This window comes from Chelonia mydas, chromosome 10 (genome assembly GCF_015237465.2).
Source record: "Chelonia mydas isolate rCheMyd1 chromosome 10, rCheMyd1.pri.v2, whole genome shotgun sequence".
NCBI classification, from domain to species: domain Eukaryota; kingdom Metazoa; phylum Chordata; order Testudines; family Cheloniidae; genus Chelonia; species Chelonia mydas.
Genome location: NC_051250.2, coordinates 53,005,668 through 53,025,928, shown reverse-complemented (window position 1 = coordinate 53,025,928; position 20,261 = coordinate 53,005,668). Strand labels below are relative to the sequence as shown.

At 40.3% G+C, this 20,261-nt stretch overlaps 1 long non-coding RNA gene across 3 annotated transcripts in view; it reads right to left on the bottom strand.

Annotated features, from left to right (window-relative positions):
* The window catches only part of LOC122462122, a 130,366-nt gene extending 111,571 nt beyond the window's left edge, over positions 1-18,795 (bottom strand). For all 3 annotated transcript variants that reach the window (XR_006284479.1, XR_006284481.1, XR_006284480.1), the window contains exon 1: positions 18,698-18,795. This is a non-coding gene — a long non-coding RNA (uncharacterized LOC122462122). The remainder of the gene's footprint in view (positions 1-18,697) is intronic.
* Between the last annotated feature and the right edge of the window lie 1,466 nt (positions 18,796-20,261).

The window sequence follows — 20,261 nt, the reverse complement described above, 5'->3', positions numbered from 1 at the left end:
TATTGAAATAAGGACACAAGAGAAGCACGAGCCTCATTCACTACCACTTCAGGGTTCCAGTGTCAGTCATTAATCACCTGAGCTGCACTTTCTGGGTTTATGATTTTGACAAAACCCCTCCATCTGAATTATGGCCTTGTGTGCAGCAGTGGGCCATGTATTATACTATATATAATTTTTAAATACAAAGACAAACAGTATGGAACAATTAGAATCTATGACTTAAAAGTCTAGCCCTCTTACCACATAGGCAAAGATAATGCTCTTCACTTTAGCCTATGGGTTCCACTTCATATGTGGTGTATTTTTCATACATCACAGCTTTTTATAAATGTGCTATATAAAAGCACCAGAGCTACTTTGCCAGCAAAATATAAGCAAAACAAATATGTCAGGGTAACGATGCCAGGACTCTTCCTTATTGAAAAAAAGCAGTTTATTAATACCTTATTGCTACAAGCTAGATCTTATTATCATCTTGGGTCATTTAGAATCTTATTAGGTATTCTAATGGTGGATGAATAATCCTGTGATAAATTCTTTGCCATGTCCTTCACAGTTGTCATAGCAGGATCATAAACAGCATTTATAACAATCTAGCCTAGAGGAAAAGGCTTACAAAGGTCTGTTTAGCATGCAGGAAATATTCAGATCGGCCATGTCTGGTTAGACTTGAGGCCCGCAGGAGAGATACCGAAGTTAAATGTAGCATGGGCTTCTCTGAAGATTAGTTTTAAGAAAGGCATTGCGTCAGGGACATGGGGACTAATGCCAGTCATGTGGCCACAAACAGAATCTCTCTAACAAATGCAGTAGCCAGTGTGGAGAAAAAGTAGTTACAAGCTAGGTCCTTAGGTGAGCCAATAATTGAGCAGCACAGCTCATGTTATTCGCAACTGTATGGTTTGCACTTCAATAATGTATTTCAAAAACTGTTACATGAAAGGAAATATGCACACAAATGGTGGTAATAAATTGCAAAGCCATGTGATAACCTACATACATCATGAACTTTGGAAGCCTCACCTGCATTCTGGACGCTTATCTCCCTCCGTCAAGTTTACTAACCCTCATTTCTAGTTATGCTGGGTCACATGGGATCAAATCTTAAACTATCATTAGTTCAGGAATGAATGCTTCTGTAATATTAGCAGTGGAGATGGATTAGTGGCTAAAGTGCAGATGAGATCATAAGTGCATTAAAAATGCAATTTTGTAACAACTTTAAAATGGCTAGTAAACATTGCATGTGCTTTTCTCTATCTACATATGCACACACACACACACACACACACCTTCTAGCACCATATAATAAATTACTCATGCATGTTGTTTCTTTTGTTTTTAGAGAGATTACCAGTCCTGCACTAGTCCCTATTTTTTAAGGGCAGAGAATCTCTCTCAAACCAGCAGACTCTTTCCGAACAAAAGAAATTTTTATACTGCAAATACCTGTATAAATGCTTAAAAGGTCAAACAAAATTTGTTTTATTGGAAATGCTAGGTATACATTCAGGTAGTTGTATTAAAACTAGGATGGCCTACTGGAGGGGATGCTTTGGGCTGTATGTATATATACACACACATTTCCCGAGGCAGGTCATTTTCTTGCATTTGCACAAGCACGGGGATTGTGAAAAGTACCAAACTAAATTTACTTTGCTAAAATTGATACATATTTTCTTCCCACATAGGTCAGCTTCATCAAATAAACTAGTTCTACAGCTCCATTCTCCATGAACTTTCAAGTAATTGAGTTCTGCTGATATAAACTTTCCCAGAAATTTTAAATTTGCATGCATGAGTATTCAATGCTGAAAATGCATGGACACTCATCCAGCCAACAAATGGAAACAATATCGTCATGACACTAGTCTGAATCCAAACTAACCAACACAAACACAGTCACTGATGCTGCAGATGCTTATGCGCGTGCTTAATTTTACGAGCAGGAGTAGCCCCAGTGATATCCAGGAAACTACACATGGCAGTCAAGGTAAGTATGTGCCTGAGGGTTTGGAGGATCAATCGAGGCCATAGCTTGAATATCAAATACTCACAGTCAACTGTTTGTGATCAGGTCTCAGGTTTGGTTTTTGTTTTTGTTTTTTTTAAACTGCTGAATACTTGTGAACAACAAATAAATGCGGGAATGGCCATCTACCCTGACATACTAGGTGAGCAAAAACAGAAAGTAAATTAGCCTCAACCAATTCAGCTCCCTTAAATGCTGTGCTATGCCCCTTTCCTCTAACCTTTTATCAGCTGATTGTGAATTCTTTTGGCCAGGCCTGTGTCTCCTTTTATGTTTCTACAGTGCCCAGCACATGGGTGTGCTACTGGGTACTACAGGAATAATTATTGTAATTATGGAGATTAGAAGGATCACTGACGATATTAAGCTTTGAATTATGTGATTCAGAGCACAGATAGAGAAAAAGATTGTCTTTTCTAATTCAGAACGGAGAAGTAAGAAAAAATAAGATATAAAAATGGTTTAAATTCAAAAGGAAATGGGGTTTCGAAAACTTTTCAAGTAGCTGAGTTAATTTGTTTCAAATGAGTTCTTGATATGTTTTGTTGAAAAAGAATGGTTCTCCTCTAGCAATAACACACCATAAATGCTTATTACCAGACTAAAGAGACACACCTGAGCCACAATCATGGCAACAAACTGTCAAATCATGCAGCAAATAGCAAGTAGCATATTGGAACACCCAACAAGCTAAACAGAAGTGTCACAGAATTTATTTATTTTTTTAAATCAGATGCAGTTCTGTCCTGAGACTTTTCTAAAAGCCACCTTGATCCTATGTGTAGGGAGCGACAGATTTAAATACCAAACTATTGCATTTTCCACTAGTGATCAGCCTGTGATGTTTCTGTCAGCAATCTATCCATGAAAGGCAAGATTTTGAAAATCACCATTTACAAGAAACAAAATATCACACCTTTTTCTGTAACAAAACGCTCTGTCTGAAATTTACTGAACAGCTGTAAAAAGAAGGAATACCACATCTGAAAATGTCTCCTGTTTCAGGAGGATACTCCTCACACCAATACTCTCAAAACTGCACTGAAACAGACTGAAAAAGGAGAAATATTAGCGCTGTTAAGATCTCAAGTTAAATGGAAGTCCTCAGAGATTTAAAACTATCGAGTATAAATGCACTACATCCCTCCAAGGCTGGCTTGCCTAATATAGTCACCTAGGTATATTAATTTATAGAAAGCTCTCTGCTATTAATACACTTTAAATTCCAGCCTATGTGGTTCTTATTCCTGGGAGTTAGTTTTGTACTGAACATTGGAATATAAATGCAGAAAATATCTGCTCTGCAAGTTAGAGTTTTTCTTAATTCAGAAAATGAGAAAATATGCTCTTGCCTTCGATTAAGATTGCTTCAGTGCCATCAGATCCCATTTAGCAAGGTACTTCAGGCTGAAGCAGAAGTCAGCATTATGAGGTCAGCTCTGTATGAGACATTATCTCAAATTAATCAGACACACAGGATGAAATCTTTCCCCCTTGAAGTCAGAGATTTTTGCCATTGAGTTCAGTGGGGCCAGGATTTTACCCATAGGTCTCAGTCTGACCTAATGTACATCAACCAGTTTCACACCAATGTAACCCCATTGGCTTTATTGGTAATTCCTGATTTACACCTGTATGCAATCAGACACAGCCCAATCACGTCACATGTGGTTCATACACAGCATTTTTATAATTTTTTCAACATAGATTAGAACGACCTGATTGCTATAGATATGCCTTGAGCTAAAAACTTTACATGACTGATGTCATCGCATCGTTACTGCATTGTACCCAGCACAATCCAGAGTTACTGGCCGTTGAGCTCCTAATTCACACACTTTAAAAACCCACCTTTTTGGACTTGTATTTATACCAGTTGATGAAGTTTTTCTTTCAGCACTTAGATGTTCAGATTTGTTCTGCAAAATACTTATCTGGGGACATTTTCGGTGCGGGTGGATATAAACCCACTGTGCAACATCCCCAGTATTTTGTAAAGAGCAATTAATGCTAAGTGCTAATGATAAAATGTGCAAGTATAACTCACAGGTCCCCGTGCTGATCCACAAAGGATGAGAGCTGTTACAGACCCTAGCTACAGAGCCTTGACTCTTTAGCTCAAGCTGTAGCCAGTCATTCTTTTAGCTTTAGGAGTCGCAGGTTCAAGCCCCAATTGGTATGTCTACACTGCAGTTAAAAACCTGCAGCTGGCCAGTGCCAGCTGACTCAGGCTGCAGGGCTATTTAATTGTAGTGTAGACTTCTGGACTCAGGCTGGACTCTAGGACCCTGCGAGGTGGGAGGGTCCCAGAGGTTGGACTGCAGCCCAAGCTGGAACATCTATACTGCAATTAAACAGCACTGCAGCCTAAGTCCCCTGCAAGCCCAAGTCAGCTGGCATGGACCAGTCACGGGTATCTATCTGCAGTTTAGACATACCCAGTGTGTCAGCCAAGAAGGCTGCCATCATATTAGATTCTCTACTCTACTCCACCAGCAACTAAGCCAGGCTATGGTAAAACACTCCTTGATGGAGTGGCAATTGAAGGTGCTCAACAGCTTTCAGGATCAGGCACTAATACTGCCTGATTCCAGGGTCAAAGGTCATATCTGAAATCTTGTTGTAAACCTGGGAAATTACTTTTCAAATGAGGAGGAATTCACCTCCTACTATTCATTCAGAATTCTCTACATTGTTTATAGGAAAGGACACACATGTGCCATTCATTATCACAAGAAAGGTAGGAACCAAAGTGTATCTGCCAAAGAAAGTAGATAAATAATGTCTTTATAAAAGTTAATCCAACATTGTCCATTAGCAACAATGAATCAAGTTAGTGACTCCCCAGATGGGATGATTTAGTACTAGTAATTTATGGTAGTGTCCAAGAGTAAGAGTGAGATGTGAAAAACCCTACGTCTCTTACACCAATGCTGAAATGCCTGTGGAGGGGTGAGTCTTCCTTCAATCATTCTGCTGAAAGCAAACTGAGTACCAAACAGTAGGGGAATCCTAACAGTCATTTTCCTCTTGTGTGTGAATGTTGAGGACCCCATGGCACCTGACAGCAGAGTGTCTTTGCTCCAATGTTCTTGACCAAAATTTACACTGACTCCCCACAGCTGGGCAGTATACTGTGCAGCTTCAACCTGGATGCTGAACCTGTCCCCAGATTATTTGGGGGGTGATGTCTGCGTAGGGTTTGTGAATTATTTTTAATTTGTTCATTATCTTTAGGATGGAAGACATTAACATACAAAATAATGAAAATCATGCACATCAATAATGCCAAAGGTAACAGTTTTACAAATGTTTCCAGCTGTGACTTTGTTCCTCCATGCACCAGTGTACACTAGACAAAGACAGTGGATGTGTCTGCTGTGTACCATGCCCCAAGATTCAATCGCATAAAACATACAAGAAACATTGCAAATAGAAATAATGATGCCCAGTCATTCCAAAGAAGCCCACCTGAAACTCTGAATGCATGTAGTACTCATTTTCTTCAGCCATGTATTTCAAGCACTGGGTTGGTTTGTTTTTTGGTTTTTGGGGGTTTTTTTTTTTTTGCTTTTTTGTTTTTTACAAAACTAATTTCAAATTAGAATATACACTATTAAGTATTGAACACATTTTATTAATCTTCTACTGCAAGCAAGGTGTCCAATTGCCAGGCATGCTGCTTTTACACTTTACTAGGCATTTGTAAATACACTAAAGCAGGGGTGGGCTTTAGCCGGCCCGTACGCTGCATCATGCTCCTTACCCTTGGACACTACCATAGTTTACTAGTACTAAATCATCCCATCTGGGGAGTCATGAATTTGACTAATTTGATTCATTATTGCTAATGGACAATGTTGGTAAGAGTGAGAGCTGCAGGGGCAGTGCCTGCAGATTTGGCAGCATGTAGACCCGCCTGGCTGCACCTCCGTGTAGGAGCCTGAGAAGGGACATGCCACTGCTTCCAGGAGCCACTTGAGGTAAGCGTCGCTCAGAGCCTGCGCCCCCTGAGCCTCTCCCCATGCCCCAGCCCTGATCCCTCTCCCACTCTCCAAACCCCTCAATCCCAGCCCGGAGCACCCTCCTGCACCCCAAGCCTCTCATCTCCAGCCCCACCCCAAAGCTCCCACCCCCCAGCCAGAACTTGCATCCCTTCCCGCACCCCTGCCCCAACCCTAATCCCCCTCCTGCCCTCTGAACCTCTCGGTCCCAGCCCAGAGCACCCTCCTAAACCCCAAACTCCTCATCCCCAGCCCCGTCCCAGAGCCCATACCCCAACCTCAATTTTGTGAGCATTCATGGCCCACCATACAATTTCTATTCCCCGATGTGGCCCTCAGGCCAAAAAGTTTGCCCACCCCTGCACTAAAGCAATTGTCCTTTTGTATCAATACCACTCAGCTATGAGTAAATGATCTGCCCACTGGAAAGATCAATCACTTCCAGAATTCCTAATGAGCGAATGTTATATTCCCTCAGTGCCTGATTTTACAGTGCCCAATTAGAGCTTAAACATCTAATTCACAGAAGAGTTCAGCGTAAACGTCAAAGCTTGTTCCAACAGAAGTTGGTCCAGTAAAAGATATTTCCTCACCACCTTGTCTCTATAATTCACAAGAAATAGATAGAGCCTTCCACTGTTGACTTTGGAGGACTATGACTCCACATACCATTATCTGCCATTAACTCTACCTGCACAACACAGTTAGGTCAAATGCATGTGTGACAGAGGCAAGGTGGCACATCAAATGCAAATACTGCCTGGGATGAAATTCATCTATTGTATCTTCATTTCTAAAAGCATGGTCTCTACTAGAATATACAAACAACAGTAAGGACGAGTCAATTATATTTGTATCCATTTATATTTTTTGCTACAGCAATAACCTACTGATTACATCGCTGTGGTGCAACAGCACCTGGAATTACTGCATTCATGCCTGGGCAGCCAAGTACGAGTAATTAATTAATCGTGACAAACCTCCACACCTAGGTCCTGCAATTTACTGTGTGCACGTAGACCCCCTGAACCCACAGGAAGGCCCACTAATGTTAATTGCACTTGTTTTTAACACGTATTAACTTCATTGTAAAGGATGAAATACAGGCCTTCCTGGATATTTCCCTTTATAACAACACCACACACAATAAGTGGTATTGATACTCTAGCCTCAAGAAAGGAGATGGAAAAAAAGAGCTGAACAACAGGCTTTCTGACCAACATTTACTGGATTCCATTGAGAGTATGAATATTTCACCAATACAGATTGCATGCGATTCAGATCAGCTTTAAAGCCTTCAGCTAAACAGCTGTAAATATCTTGATCATGAAATGCAACAGCATTACTCTGCTATTCAAAGCAATTTTTATTTCTTGTGTAGGATTAGACCACACAACTGCCCAAAGCTACAGAAATAAATACAGTCTGGTGCTATCTAAGGTAGAAATCTGCTGAGAAAGATGTTTGAAACTGGCAATGGATGCATGCTCTGCAAATACTTTTTCTGCATAGATGTATGATGCACCAGAGACCAGATCTTATCATAAAAGCTACAGTAGCAGATGCTATTGAGATAATATTAGTAACGACATGGACATTCGACAAAAGTCAATGAGAAAAAAATCTTTTCAGGTATACATGTATGTTGTTAATCATAATTAAGGCAGGTAGGACAGCTTCTTGGCAACAGATACTGAGTTCCCTTTCCTGGCACACAAATCCTGCAGGAATGTTCTCTCTTTCATCATCATTCTTTACACTAATATCATCCACTTGGAGTATACCAGGTCTCCAAGAAAACTTCAGCTTTGTAGTTGTTGTTTGTCAGATCATGACATCATTTGTTGAATATAACTTCTGTGTGCTGAGGGGTGGGATTTCTCATTAATAAAGAAAGAGGTTTAAAAGCTAGCATTATAAACAAGTGCATACATTGTTATATGTAATGAGTTAGTGAATCCTGTCAAGTAATTGTGTACATCCTTATATACAGTACAACACCAAATATCAATGAATGACCAATATTCTCACCTATATATAATATACCACTCCTTGTATAATAGGTATGCATACATATCTGGATATTTTTCAAAAATACGTACCTATAAACAGAGGCGGATTTACCACGAAATATACAGTGCCCTGGCACTGGGCCCCCCCAAATACAGGGGGCCCCAGGGCCGGGCACTCAGGCAGCCCGCTTCACAGGGAGGACTTGGGGGGCAAAGCTGTGGGGGACAGGACCGCAGGGAGGCAGGCTCACCTGCAGCCTCAGGGGAACAGGCGGGAGGTACGGGTGGCAGCGAGCGCCACGAACGTGGGCCGGAGGAGCACAGGACGGCCACGCAGGTAGCCGGAGAGAAGCGGTGCTTTGAAGGGGAAACCGCCACCTCTCTCTGGCTGCCGGCTGCGTGGCTGCCCCTGCCTGCATTTGCACCACTCACCGCTGCCTGGTGAGCAGTGGCTGGGTGCAGTGGCTGGGTGCGGGGGGGAGGGAGGGGAGAAGGGGGGCACGGCCAGGGGATGGCGCTGGCCGCCGGAACCGGCACAGAGCCCACAGGCAGGGAGGCGGCCGTGGGAGGTGAGCAGAGATGAGTGAGCGGAGGCAGCAGGGCACTCAGGTGGCCGCCGATGGAACCGGGCCCCCACCACCACCACCACCACCTTCAGGTGGCTGTTCAGCCCACACAGGTCTCTGCCCGCTTCTCCGGGCCAGCCAACGCGGGGCCCACACCAAATTCTGAAAAACCATGTACGAAAACTGAAGCAAAAATCCTTAGCAGAAAAGTTTGAAAAGTATGATACTGCTGTTTTTACTCTTTTGTGGAACCATTTACTTAAACGAATTAATGCCATCAGCAAATCTCTGCAAAAGGTTGATACAAATTTATTGAATGCTGCACAATTGTTAGCCTCAGTTACAAGTTTTGTCATGAAAGTTCGAAATGACTATAGCTCGGTGGAAGCAGAGGCACAAACATTAACAGAAAATATAGGTTCCTCTGATATATCTGATAAGCGTAAAAAAACCAGGAAGCTATTTTTCGATTAAACTAGAGACAACGAAATCAATTTAAAAGGGAAAGAAGATCATCGTTGAGACAATCAATGTTATTTGTGACACAATAATAGTGCAGTTGCAGAGTAGAGGTGAATCTCTGAAAACTGTTGATTTATTTTGCGTGTTTTTTTTGACCGAAGTATGGATGAAAATGCTAAAAGCCACTAGAGTAAGAAATTAAGTGAATTCTACCGAGAGGACATAGACAAATCTTTTTGAAGATGAAGTGAAACATTTCGAGATGTTTCGAGATCACCAGTTGATTTGTACTTGTACGTGACAGTTTGCAGGCAACCTTTCCAAATGAAGAAACCATTTTGAAAGTATTTTTAACAATACCTGTCACAAATGCTTCTGGTGAGCGTTTTTTTTCTGTATTGAAACAAGTTAAAAATTATTTGCAAAATATGATGAGTCAGGAACATTTGACAAGTTCAGCAATATTGACAATTGAAAGTGCCTCTTTACAAAATATTACTTATGATAATCAATTCTATGATTCTATGATGATGACTTAATTGATGATTTTGTAAAGAAAAAGTGTAGAAAAAAAGCTATCTGAATAAATAATTTTTTTCAAATTGAATAAGTTTCTTCAGAGGAAGTTAACTTTTATTTTTCCATTCATGCATCATCTATACTTTTTGTTTTTACACATTTTTCACGTTAGCGTAATGCAAATACAAGCTTTCATCTACACCAGAAGTTCTCAAACTGTGGTCTGAGAACTCCATTCAGGTGAACCAAGGAAAGGGTATGATTTTTGTTTTTTATAAAGCGCTCTTATCCAAAGCACTTTACAATAATTAGATAATGGTACAAACAATATTTGGAAAGTTCATTAAGTGGTCGGCCGAGACCCTCAACACTTTTTCAAGGGGTCTGTAAACAAAAAAAAAAGTCAGACTACAAAAACAATCAAGGTATCTCACTTTATTTTCATTTACTTCCTATTACTTATAATATAGGAGGAGGATGAAGAAAAAAAGAATGAAAAATGGGGGGCGGGGGAGATGAGAGAATGTTCTTTTTCTTGGCTGGGTCTTGTGGGGGGCCCCAAAAATGAAGCTGAGCACAGGGCCCCACTAACTCTAAATCCACCACTGCCTGTAAATATGCCTATAAAAAATACAATTAGGCAATTTAATGTATGAAAAATATCATTTAACTGTAACAGATTTTAACTTTTAAGCACATAAAAAATTGGGAGGCTAACTCAGATACTATGGTTATGGGGATCATAGAAGTATGATAGATTAGACAGTTTTTTCAGTTGTTTTATACTTATTTTCTCCATGGTGGTTATCCAGAATCAGGCATGTTGCCACAAGTGAAATGAGACCCTGCCCACACCTCTGACTTTACAGAATCAGTGAGGAATAGACAAAATTGTAGCAAGAGGGAAGAAAGGCAAAGAAAAAAAATAAAGGTGGGTTTGTGAATAACTTTATACTGTCAAGATGGGAAGAATCTCCAGGATCAAAACATTCCAGGGGTTATGTTTGCTAGGGGCAAGAAGATGAAGTGTATGCACCACTCGGTGAGCATTCTTGAAGATATATCAATGAACTAACAACATCTTTGTCTACAAATCTCCATCTTCCATTTTTCCTGCAGAAATTTAGCCTTTTTTGGTCGAAGTATTTGAAGCCAACACAGATAACTAGTAGAGAAATAACTCGATGTTTCATTTGGCTTTCACCATCATCCTACCTATCTCATCTGAGAACTTCTATTCTTTCCCCATCTTCCAAGCCTGTTCATTACTTTCTCTTGCTATTTAACTCCATATCTGTTATTAAATTCTGAAAGGCAATTTTAAGTACATATTAAATGAAAGATGTCATACAGAAGAAAGGCATATTGCATTTATTCTTTTTTTCAGGTTAGTCAAGTTTTAGCTAAAACCTAATGCATATGTGAAATGCAACAGTATGTCTGGAGAAGGGTTCATGAAATTGCAATGAACTGTGGAAAAAGCAAGCAAGCAAGCAAGCCAAAGCTACTTTCAGTTAATTATTACATCAACCCTAATTACATTCAAATCTGAATTCACAAGACAAAAACTGCTGATCAGGGAATGACAAAATATTTGAAGAACTACGTAAATACAGATCCACATATACAGATATAGAGTTTAGCTGAGCAGTGACTAAGTTAGAGCATGTTAACAGTCTAAAAATGGCATAATGGCCAAAGACAGAAAGGAAATGCAGTGTAGTATACAGGGATATAACTGCCAGTAGTGAGACCAAGTTATAAAAGAGGAAATTAAGGCGCAACACCAGCAAAAGCTCCTGCTGATGAGATGTACCATGGGGTGGAATTGTCTCATTAGGGAGGCATGTGGAAGCTGCAACACTGGAATATATAAAAATAGAGGGGAAAATACATTCACAACGTTCTGCACTGGCAGAGAGATGGACTGGTCTTTTCCATGTCCAACCACTACAGTATAAGTCTAGAAATGTGTTTTAAAAGCACCCCCTCTGCTTACTTTTGATTCTGTTGTTTATTCCTGGCTGTATCTCATGTTAGTGAGATCCCATAGGGTTTAGCAATTAGCAGGAAAAAAAGCAGTATGATAATCAGAAGAAATTAATGGTTTAAACACAATCTCATGCTTCCCCTGTGACCTGTTCCATGCAACTGGATACTTTAAAAAAAAAAAAAAAAAAAAAAAAAAAAAAAACCGAACAGGTAATTGATTCTTATTAAGAGAATTATCTGCCACAGAATGCTATTCACATAGAAAGGACTTTAAATTAAGATGCTCTCAGGGCCAGTAAAACCTGTCCCTGATAGGGTATCCAAGGGAGAGGGGCTTTTGAACCTCTCCTCCACTTCCCTTTTACTCCTACACAGAGGGGCCAAACATAAGGGGAGTCTTTGCGAGCAAGAACCATATTTTGCACAGGGGTAGGGAGTGATAGGAAAGTGGCAACGCTATTTCTTCCTCAGTCTCTGCCTGCAATGGTCAGCAAGTCAGCCAGCTACAGAGGGGAGCACACACTGCACTCTCTTGAAAATCCTCCATAACTAACACAATAGCTTGTTCAGAAATACTATCAGCAGCCTTTGTTCATCGGGAGCTGCATTACATTTAACTAAGTCAAACGAGAAGGGTAGTTATGTTCTGGAATAGGCCTCCAGAGTTTTTAAGAACAGGTTGGACAAACACCCATCTGGGATTGTCTAGGTATACTTGGTCCTGCCTCAATGCAAGGGGCTGGACTTGACCTCTGAAGGTCCCTTGCATCCATAGATTTCTATGGTTCTACAAGTGCAGAGCACACCTTCCTTTTATGATCTTCTGAAACGATAGACGCAGATTTTTTAAGGCCAGAAGGGACCATTAGAACCTTAAGTCCAATTGCCTGCATAACACAGGCCACAGAATTCCATCCAGTTACCCATGTACTGAATCAAATGATTTGTGTTTGTCCAAAGCATATCTTCCCGAAAAGCACCCAGTCTTTATCTAGAGATATCAAGAGACGGAGAATCTACCCTTTCCGTGGGTAGTTTGTTCCAATACTTAGTGGCTTGAAGGCAAAGCAAACTTGAAAATAAACATTAATTTCTTGGAAATCTATTCCCACCTGGACAAGTGTGGGAAAGATAGAGATTGTGAAAAAATCCCTTAGGAACAATATTTTCAAAACTTTTCCCCTTCCCCTCCCCCAATTAAAAAAATTAGGCAAATTTCTACTAGCCCTCTCCAGGATATTACAAAAGGGACTAAATGGGCCAAAGACCACCTCTTGTGAAAGCAAATACTATTTTAGAACCCCTAATCTCAAGACAGAATTTGGTCTATATATTCCTTTTTCCAGCATGTTCAGACACCAGTATGCCTACTGGTAGCTAATATCTGGGACTTTCTAGTGGAAGGTCAGTTTTCTAGTGGAAGAGAAATCAATGATTTAAAGGTATACTCTAAATGTAATTACACACATACTCCAGTCCTGGAGCAGAAAGGGTCAAACAACATTCAGCATCCTTCTGTTAGGAATGTAAGCCCCAACACCAGTAACCAGTTTGCCCAGAACAATTCTGCCTAAAGAATTGACTAATTAGAGATCAAGGCAGACAGCAAACTCCTGCTGCTCACACATCTCCCTCTCAAAGGACAAATGCCTCTATACAGAACCTTGCTTAACAAAATTTAACAACAACATTGCATGTCTTCTCAATATTGAATATTAGCACACTAGGAAAAGATCATGGAACACTATGTGTAACAGCGCCACCTAGTGATGCTTGCCATGACTATACTATACATTTGAACGTTCAGTTACTTCTTTTCCTTCCCTTCCCCCAATATATAAATAAGGTTGGAGGGGGTGGGGGCAGAGGAAACCTCGGCACAAAAGTTCTACAGTTGAGAATTTAAATTTAAAAAAGTCAACAAGTTCATAATGGAAGGTCTCCATCACAACATGAATGTTGCCATGCTACAGTCAATATACACCAGCCCCTCGCTAGAATGCGTGTCTATATAACGCGAATTCGGATATAACGTGGTCACAGCCATGGATCCCAAATTTAAGTACAGTACAATTTTTATGAGTTTTAAGTGACCTTGGTGTTCATTATAAGATTTTCGCCTGGGCAGAACTCGCCAAGGTATGTACGAGTTTTTTGTTCTACCATCATCACCATGCATTTGCGTACTTGCATCGCTGAAATACACGAAGATGGAAGGCGCAAGTTTCTCTGTGGCTTTCCATACGGGAAGACGGAAGTTCCTGGCGCCTGAAAGGGGACAATCAAAACAAGGCACACAAAGCATTTAATCATTAAAATCGCTTCCATTTCAAAACACAATTTCCACTGACGCCCCTGGTGAGTACAGTATCTTGCAGACTCGTTTTTCACGACAGTTCCATGTTTTGATGCTCTCATTAGCCCGTTATAACCTGCAAATACACAACTACATATACCTGTACTGAAATTTCGGTCACAAAAACAATTTCATTTTAACGCAGTCCCTGCTATAACGCGATACTTGGCATGGATCCCAAATCCCCTGTTCTAGGGAGGGTCCAGTGTGCTAAGGTGCAACTTTGAAGAGCAGGAAGAGTACCTAAAAATCATACATAAGGGTGAGTTAATATTCGTCTTGGAACCTCAGCTTTCTAATTTCTTGACTTCTGTGATTGAGGCTTGGAAGAAGTGTAGTGTACTTAGCCATGCAACTTTTAATAAAATGAATTGGCTAAATTCCCTCCACTGTTTTGAAAATCCCCACCTGTTTGTTTTGTTTAGAATCTTATCATGAACATTGCTTTATCCCTTAGAGTACTGAAAAGCAGTATGTCCCTTTCTAGAGCTCCTCTATTTCTGCTCCTCGACCATATGGGATCCCCTACCACTTTCCGATCCCCTAAAAGTGCTAGAATATTGCCCCAGACTCCCTCAGCCACAAGCCCTGCCTCCCCACTCAGATAGGTTGCTGGCTCCATACTCCAGCTCCCTTTTTCTTACTGGTTGCAAGACGTGGGATTTGGCATTGGGGTAAACAAGTCATGTCACAAGCAGTGGCCAGAAAGAGAAGGGAGTGTGTATTCTGGTATGAAGGAAGCAGGCCATCTCAGGAGGGCAGGCCAGGAGAGGTGAGGTGGATGGATAGTGAGAGCCAATTTCAACTTGCTCAGCCTAAGAGTCCCAATCTACACTGTCTTTGAGTGGGCAGAAAACTTCCCTATTCACAGTGAAGAAGGAACCACAGAGACACCTCCTGGCAGGAGACCAAGGCTGGATAGAGCTTCTTCAGGAGACCATCACAGCCATTCCATGCCTAGGGCAGCGGTGGGAAAGGGCAAGAGAGTCAGAGCACAACAGGGCCAGAGCTTGAACTAGGTTTTCCAAGAGAATGATCTTGCCTCACACTGTGTTTCCTCCATATATTTTCTGTGTCTTATGGACCTGGCATCCCTACAATCATGGAAAGTCTTCTCGTTTCATCCCTGATCCTGAAAACAACTACATGCTTAACATCATGAACACATATAGTCCAATAGGCTTCAATAAGACTACTCCATTGCTTAGAGTTAGGCGCATGCTTAAGTGCTTTGCAGGATCAAGCCCTCAAATAAAAATGCTTCATTTTTGCTGTCTGTCAAAGAGCAGGCACCCGCTCAATCACTGAAATATTATATTAATATCAAATGAGGTCAGAGCAGCTCTTTCCCCCCCAGACAACGCCTGGCTGTCCTGCTTGTTTTTGTCATTCGTACAGTACCGACTCTATGAGGACGTATTTTGTCATGTGATAAACTGCATGCTCAAAATGGCTTCTGAGGTCTCAAAGTCCACAATTAACCATTTCATATTCATAATGGTAAACATCAATATATCTACATCAAGAAACACTACCATTTGCATAAAATTTAACAAGTAGCAAGCCCCTTATTAATAAGTTAGCTGTATTCTGGTAGCATACCCATGACATTTTCTCTTTTAAACCTAACAATACTTGGTACAAAAATTACTGGTGGACATGCAGGTTTAACATTTTTGCAAACTCTAGTACACAAACCAATGTTATTAGGACCATAGGAGAAATGGACCTAATCTTCACAAATGAGTTTTCATGAATATCTCCTCTTTTACACTTCAAAACACTGATCATCCAAGACCATGTAAAGCATATGTTGGTTTTACCCACAGATACTTTGGTTTTGTTGACATTTTGCAACTCCTGACCTCACAATCTCACCTTCCAGTGGGAAAATCCACCGATTCAACCATTATTTTTCCCCTCAACAAAGCTTCTCACCATAGAATTCAACATGCCTGAAAATAAAGCTGTCATATTCCAAAATGCAAACTGTCAAATATCTTATCATGAAATGTTCTGACATCTTTTGTATTTAGGCAGAAAGACTTTTTAAAAGTTGATCAGCGCTGGATCCTTGTAATATTGTTCTCTTACATTCTGTTAAGTTATTGAGAAGTTATCAATGGAAACTTGAGTTATCTGATGCAAACTGTCACAGTTTGTATGATTTTGGCAGTGGACAGTATATTCAATAAAGGATAAATTATTCATGTGCCAGGAAGGAAATAAATTCGGTTATGGAGAACCAGGCACTTTGGGAGGATCTCTCAGGTGCTACTACTCTTGCAGAAAGCATTTAGAAAACAGAAGCATGAGTGGACACACAAAACTACGGTGATATTAGAAACAAAGATGACCATGTGGTCCATACATGATGGAGATAAAGAATGGAGCAGACACAGATCGGGAAATGTGTTTAGATGTTTGCTGTATGGAGTCAAACTTTTTAATCTTAGAATTACAAAGATCATTATGTTTAAAAAATACTCCTATCTCATACAGTATGCTCTATTTGTTAGACATCCCAGATTAATGTTGCCCAAATAACTCTTTTTTTAAACAAAGTATTCAAGGCTGAAAGTGCATTTCCACCGCGGCCAGCGAACACTTAAAAACAATATTACCTTTACTTTACAAAAACAAAGTACAGATCTACACCTTTTAGAAAAGGCAAGCATTAGAGAGTATTGAAGTAAATGGTTTAAGTTACATCCATTTTCCCACTTCCATATAATCTGCCATCTCTACCTCTTCACCCCCACTTCTCCTTACTAAAGCCAACACAAAAAGTTCTGGAATTAGTCGACCAAGCCACTTAGAGGTATGGGGACACAAGTAAAGTTAGGAAACACTTTAGGGTCAACAACCAAGACATTTTAAAAACATCATGGACAATATTTTCAAAACTGAGCAGCGGCTTTGGGTCCCCAACTTGAGATACCCTAACAAGACTTTATTTTCAGGGAGCAGGCGCTCAGCACTTCCTGAAAAATCAGGCCACTAAGTTGTCAAGTTGGGTTGTTAAACTGTACCACCGAAAATCCTGAGTAACTTGAAAATATTAGCCCATAACTTTAAAATTCCTTCCCTGTTTCTTCCCCAAACTTTAAAGAAAAATGCTATCACGAGAAGAGAGGTGATACATAGAACTTCAGGGGGATCGGAGGCTAAGCTAAGACATATGCGTACGGAAAACTAGGTTTACAACGAGAGTCACCTTCAGCCATAGCTGCAGAGCACACACCGCTGCTTCAAAAAGCCAATATTACTCAACCACATAGGGTATTAGCTTCAGGCAGTTTGATATTTGTATTATTGCTAACACTCCTATTCGGATCTTTCCAAATGGTACCAAGTGTAAGCAGCAATTTCAAGGGATTAGAGACACATCACTAAACATCTGCCTTTGCCCAACATCTTCTATATCGGATGTTATCTAGTTTGGATTTTTAAGTGAATACAGTATTTAATTAGCAATTTTCTAATCTGCTGCGATTGTGAAATACTGATTAATCTAAATGATCACATAATTATAATGAAATCAGATGCACTGCTGATTGAATACAGGCACAATCTGAAGAAAGTGAAAGACTTTTAAAAAGATGTTGCACTTGCAGTAATAATGCGGAATTGGAAAACATTCTCAATGTTAACATTAAAATTGGGTTTAATGTATAAATATGAACACATACCTCTTTAGAAAAACATAAGAAATAAGAATATTTTAGACAACTGATCCTGTTAGTCCTTCTACCTCGATAGTCTCATGCATGAGGGAAAACCAGTTAATTGCAGGATTTTTCAGTAATAAGTGTTTTGTTTGGTTCACTTAGTTTTCATATAACTCAAACACTGTGGCTCTTTCACCCCCTCCTGAAATTGCTGTTTTTTTTCCCGGTCCTGGCAAAGGAAATTTGTTTCTTACAATGCAGTTTTGCTAACTCGCAAGCCTTCAAAAATCATGAGACAGTCTCCCAAAATTCAGAAGATTAGCTTTAAAATCATGGGGTTTAAAAGAAATAATTTTGTGTGTGTCTGTGTCTGCGTCGGGGAGGGGGAAGAATTGCCTTCTGGGTCTTGAAGGAGTAGCATTCACATTTCTAGCTTTTCTCCTCCAATCATGAGTGTTAGAAATTTACCCTCTCTTTTTAAAATGAAAGTTGAGATTTTTACTTGCTCACATGAATCAAGGACCTGGGGCTTTAACAAACACACCAAATAACTCATATTACAAACGTAAGAGTTGGCAGCACTGTAACATCAATTTTCAAAGAGAAATTAATGTTTTGTGGTTTGCAGTTTAAAATCAATATTAGTCCTGTAATGGGGGGCATATCAACCCAGCACACTGGCCTGGCATCACAGGTGAGCCCCTACCTCAGTCCCACCTGTGGTCTGAGCAAGTCCAAGCAGGCCTTTCTAGTATTAAAAGCACATTCATCAGAGGGTCTGGTTTATTTAACAGAAAAGGACAACATGAAAACAAAAACAAAAGCTTCTGTCTGCTACTGTACCTGAAACTCTCTACCCCTGGTTGAATCACTCTTATATTCTGCCCCTCTAGCCACAGAGCACAGCACACGCAGGCCTTATGCTCTCCCTGGAGCCTATGATAGTCTTTAGCCAGATACCACTCTTCCCCGACAGCATGGAGCTCTCTGCTAAGCAAGCCCCTAGTAACTTCACAGGAAGTCTCATGCCCTGTTTGTTTGCCTGATCTGATCTGGTCCCTGGCCTGGGAGCACTTTTACCTTGGGGACTGTTCCTCTCTCTCTGAGCCTCTGTTCCCAAGGAGGCACCACTAGGAATAGCTTCCTACACAGTCCCCCTGAGGAATCTCTCCCCTCAGAATCTTCCTCAAGCATGGCTTCCTATCTGAGTCCCTAGAAGCTTTTGTTAGGCCCAGGTGTTCCTTACCTAATTAATTGCCACCCAGCTTCTTAGGCAATTAACTACCCACTGGTGGGTCTGGGTTGGCTCATTCTCCTCAGGGGAGCCTGCAGCCCCTGCCTGACTTCAACTGGGGCCAGTCCCTGCGACAGCTCCATTTGGTCTACATGTCAGAAACAAGTATTTCATTGGTAAATCTTTTCTTTAAAAATTACTTTGAGATCAAGTATAACCTTCAAAGGCTAAAGATTAACCTGAGAAGCAAAAATGATCAAACAGACGGATCAACGAAGCAGGTGTTTTGAAAACATAGGTTTCAGAATTTTTAAAATTGAGCTAGAAAGCATATAGCACTCAAAGAAATGTCTATGGATAATAATGCTAGTAAAGAACAACTAGGGCATGTCTTGGTTCCAGGTTACACTGAACATTTCATTCTCCCTTCCCCAATCCCTGTATTTTTACTCAGGCTGTGTGCAATATGAGTAAATAAATTCCAGCTACCTACATTCTCATGTTGATTTAATTGGATATGGTATTGCTCTCCACTTCTATCCCTAAAATGCTGAAAGCATTATTGGCACTATGATGATGGTTGCCACATTCCAGCTAGAGGTAACTGAATTGAGATGAATGCGATACCAGTTATAGATACATGAATAGTTGAGTTACAATGTCCATTCTAACCTCCCTTTTGAGATGCTCATTAGTTATAGTCCTTTGGGGCTTACATATTTCATGCTTTGTCTTAATACAGGAGTTTTTAGTTTGTTTCTTTGTTTTGTTTTGTTTTCTGATTAACTTAGGTGAAAAAAAAAGAATATTTCCCATGTTGGCATTAGCAGTTTTGTACTTACTTAAAAAAATGGCTGAAGCCATTTCAAATTTAACTTTTTTATAGATCTGATTGGAAAATTTCAGCTAAGTCATTTTTACATGATGGCTGTTAAAAGTCAGCAGTTATATGCATGGTCATTAGACGTTTCCTATTAATTTTCTGAAACATAGAACAGTTTATCACACTGCCAAAACCACCACAATTGTAAGAACTCAACTAGCCAAATACCGCTAGTTACTGGATTTACAAGAGACGCAGGCCGTATATCTCCATAGCAAGGAATTTACACTGCCAGTTAAGGATGGCTTAGAAGTTACTGAATACTAAGACCCAAAGAAAAGAGTTTTTAAGAGAGAAATATTTCTGGATTCTCTCCTCCAAATAAATCGCTGGTCATATCATTCAATATCAATAACTGAAGTTCCAAGGACTCCTCCTTGTTTTTGCTGATACAGACTAACACGGCTACCACTCTGAAACCTTCTCATTTTGAGTTACCTATGATCAGATGTAGGATCATTATCCTGATTTCAGTGGATTACACTGAACATTTTCCTTGATTATGTGAAATCAGAGTTATCTGAATT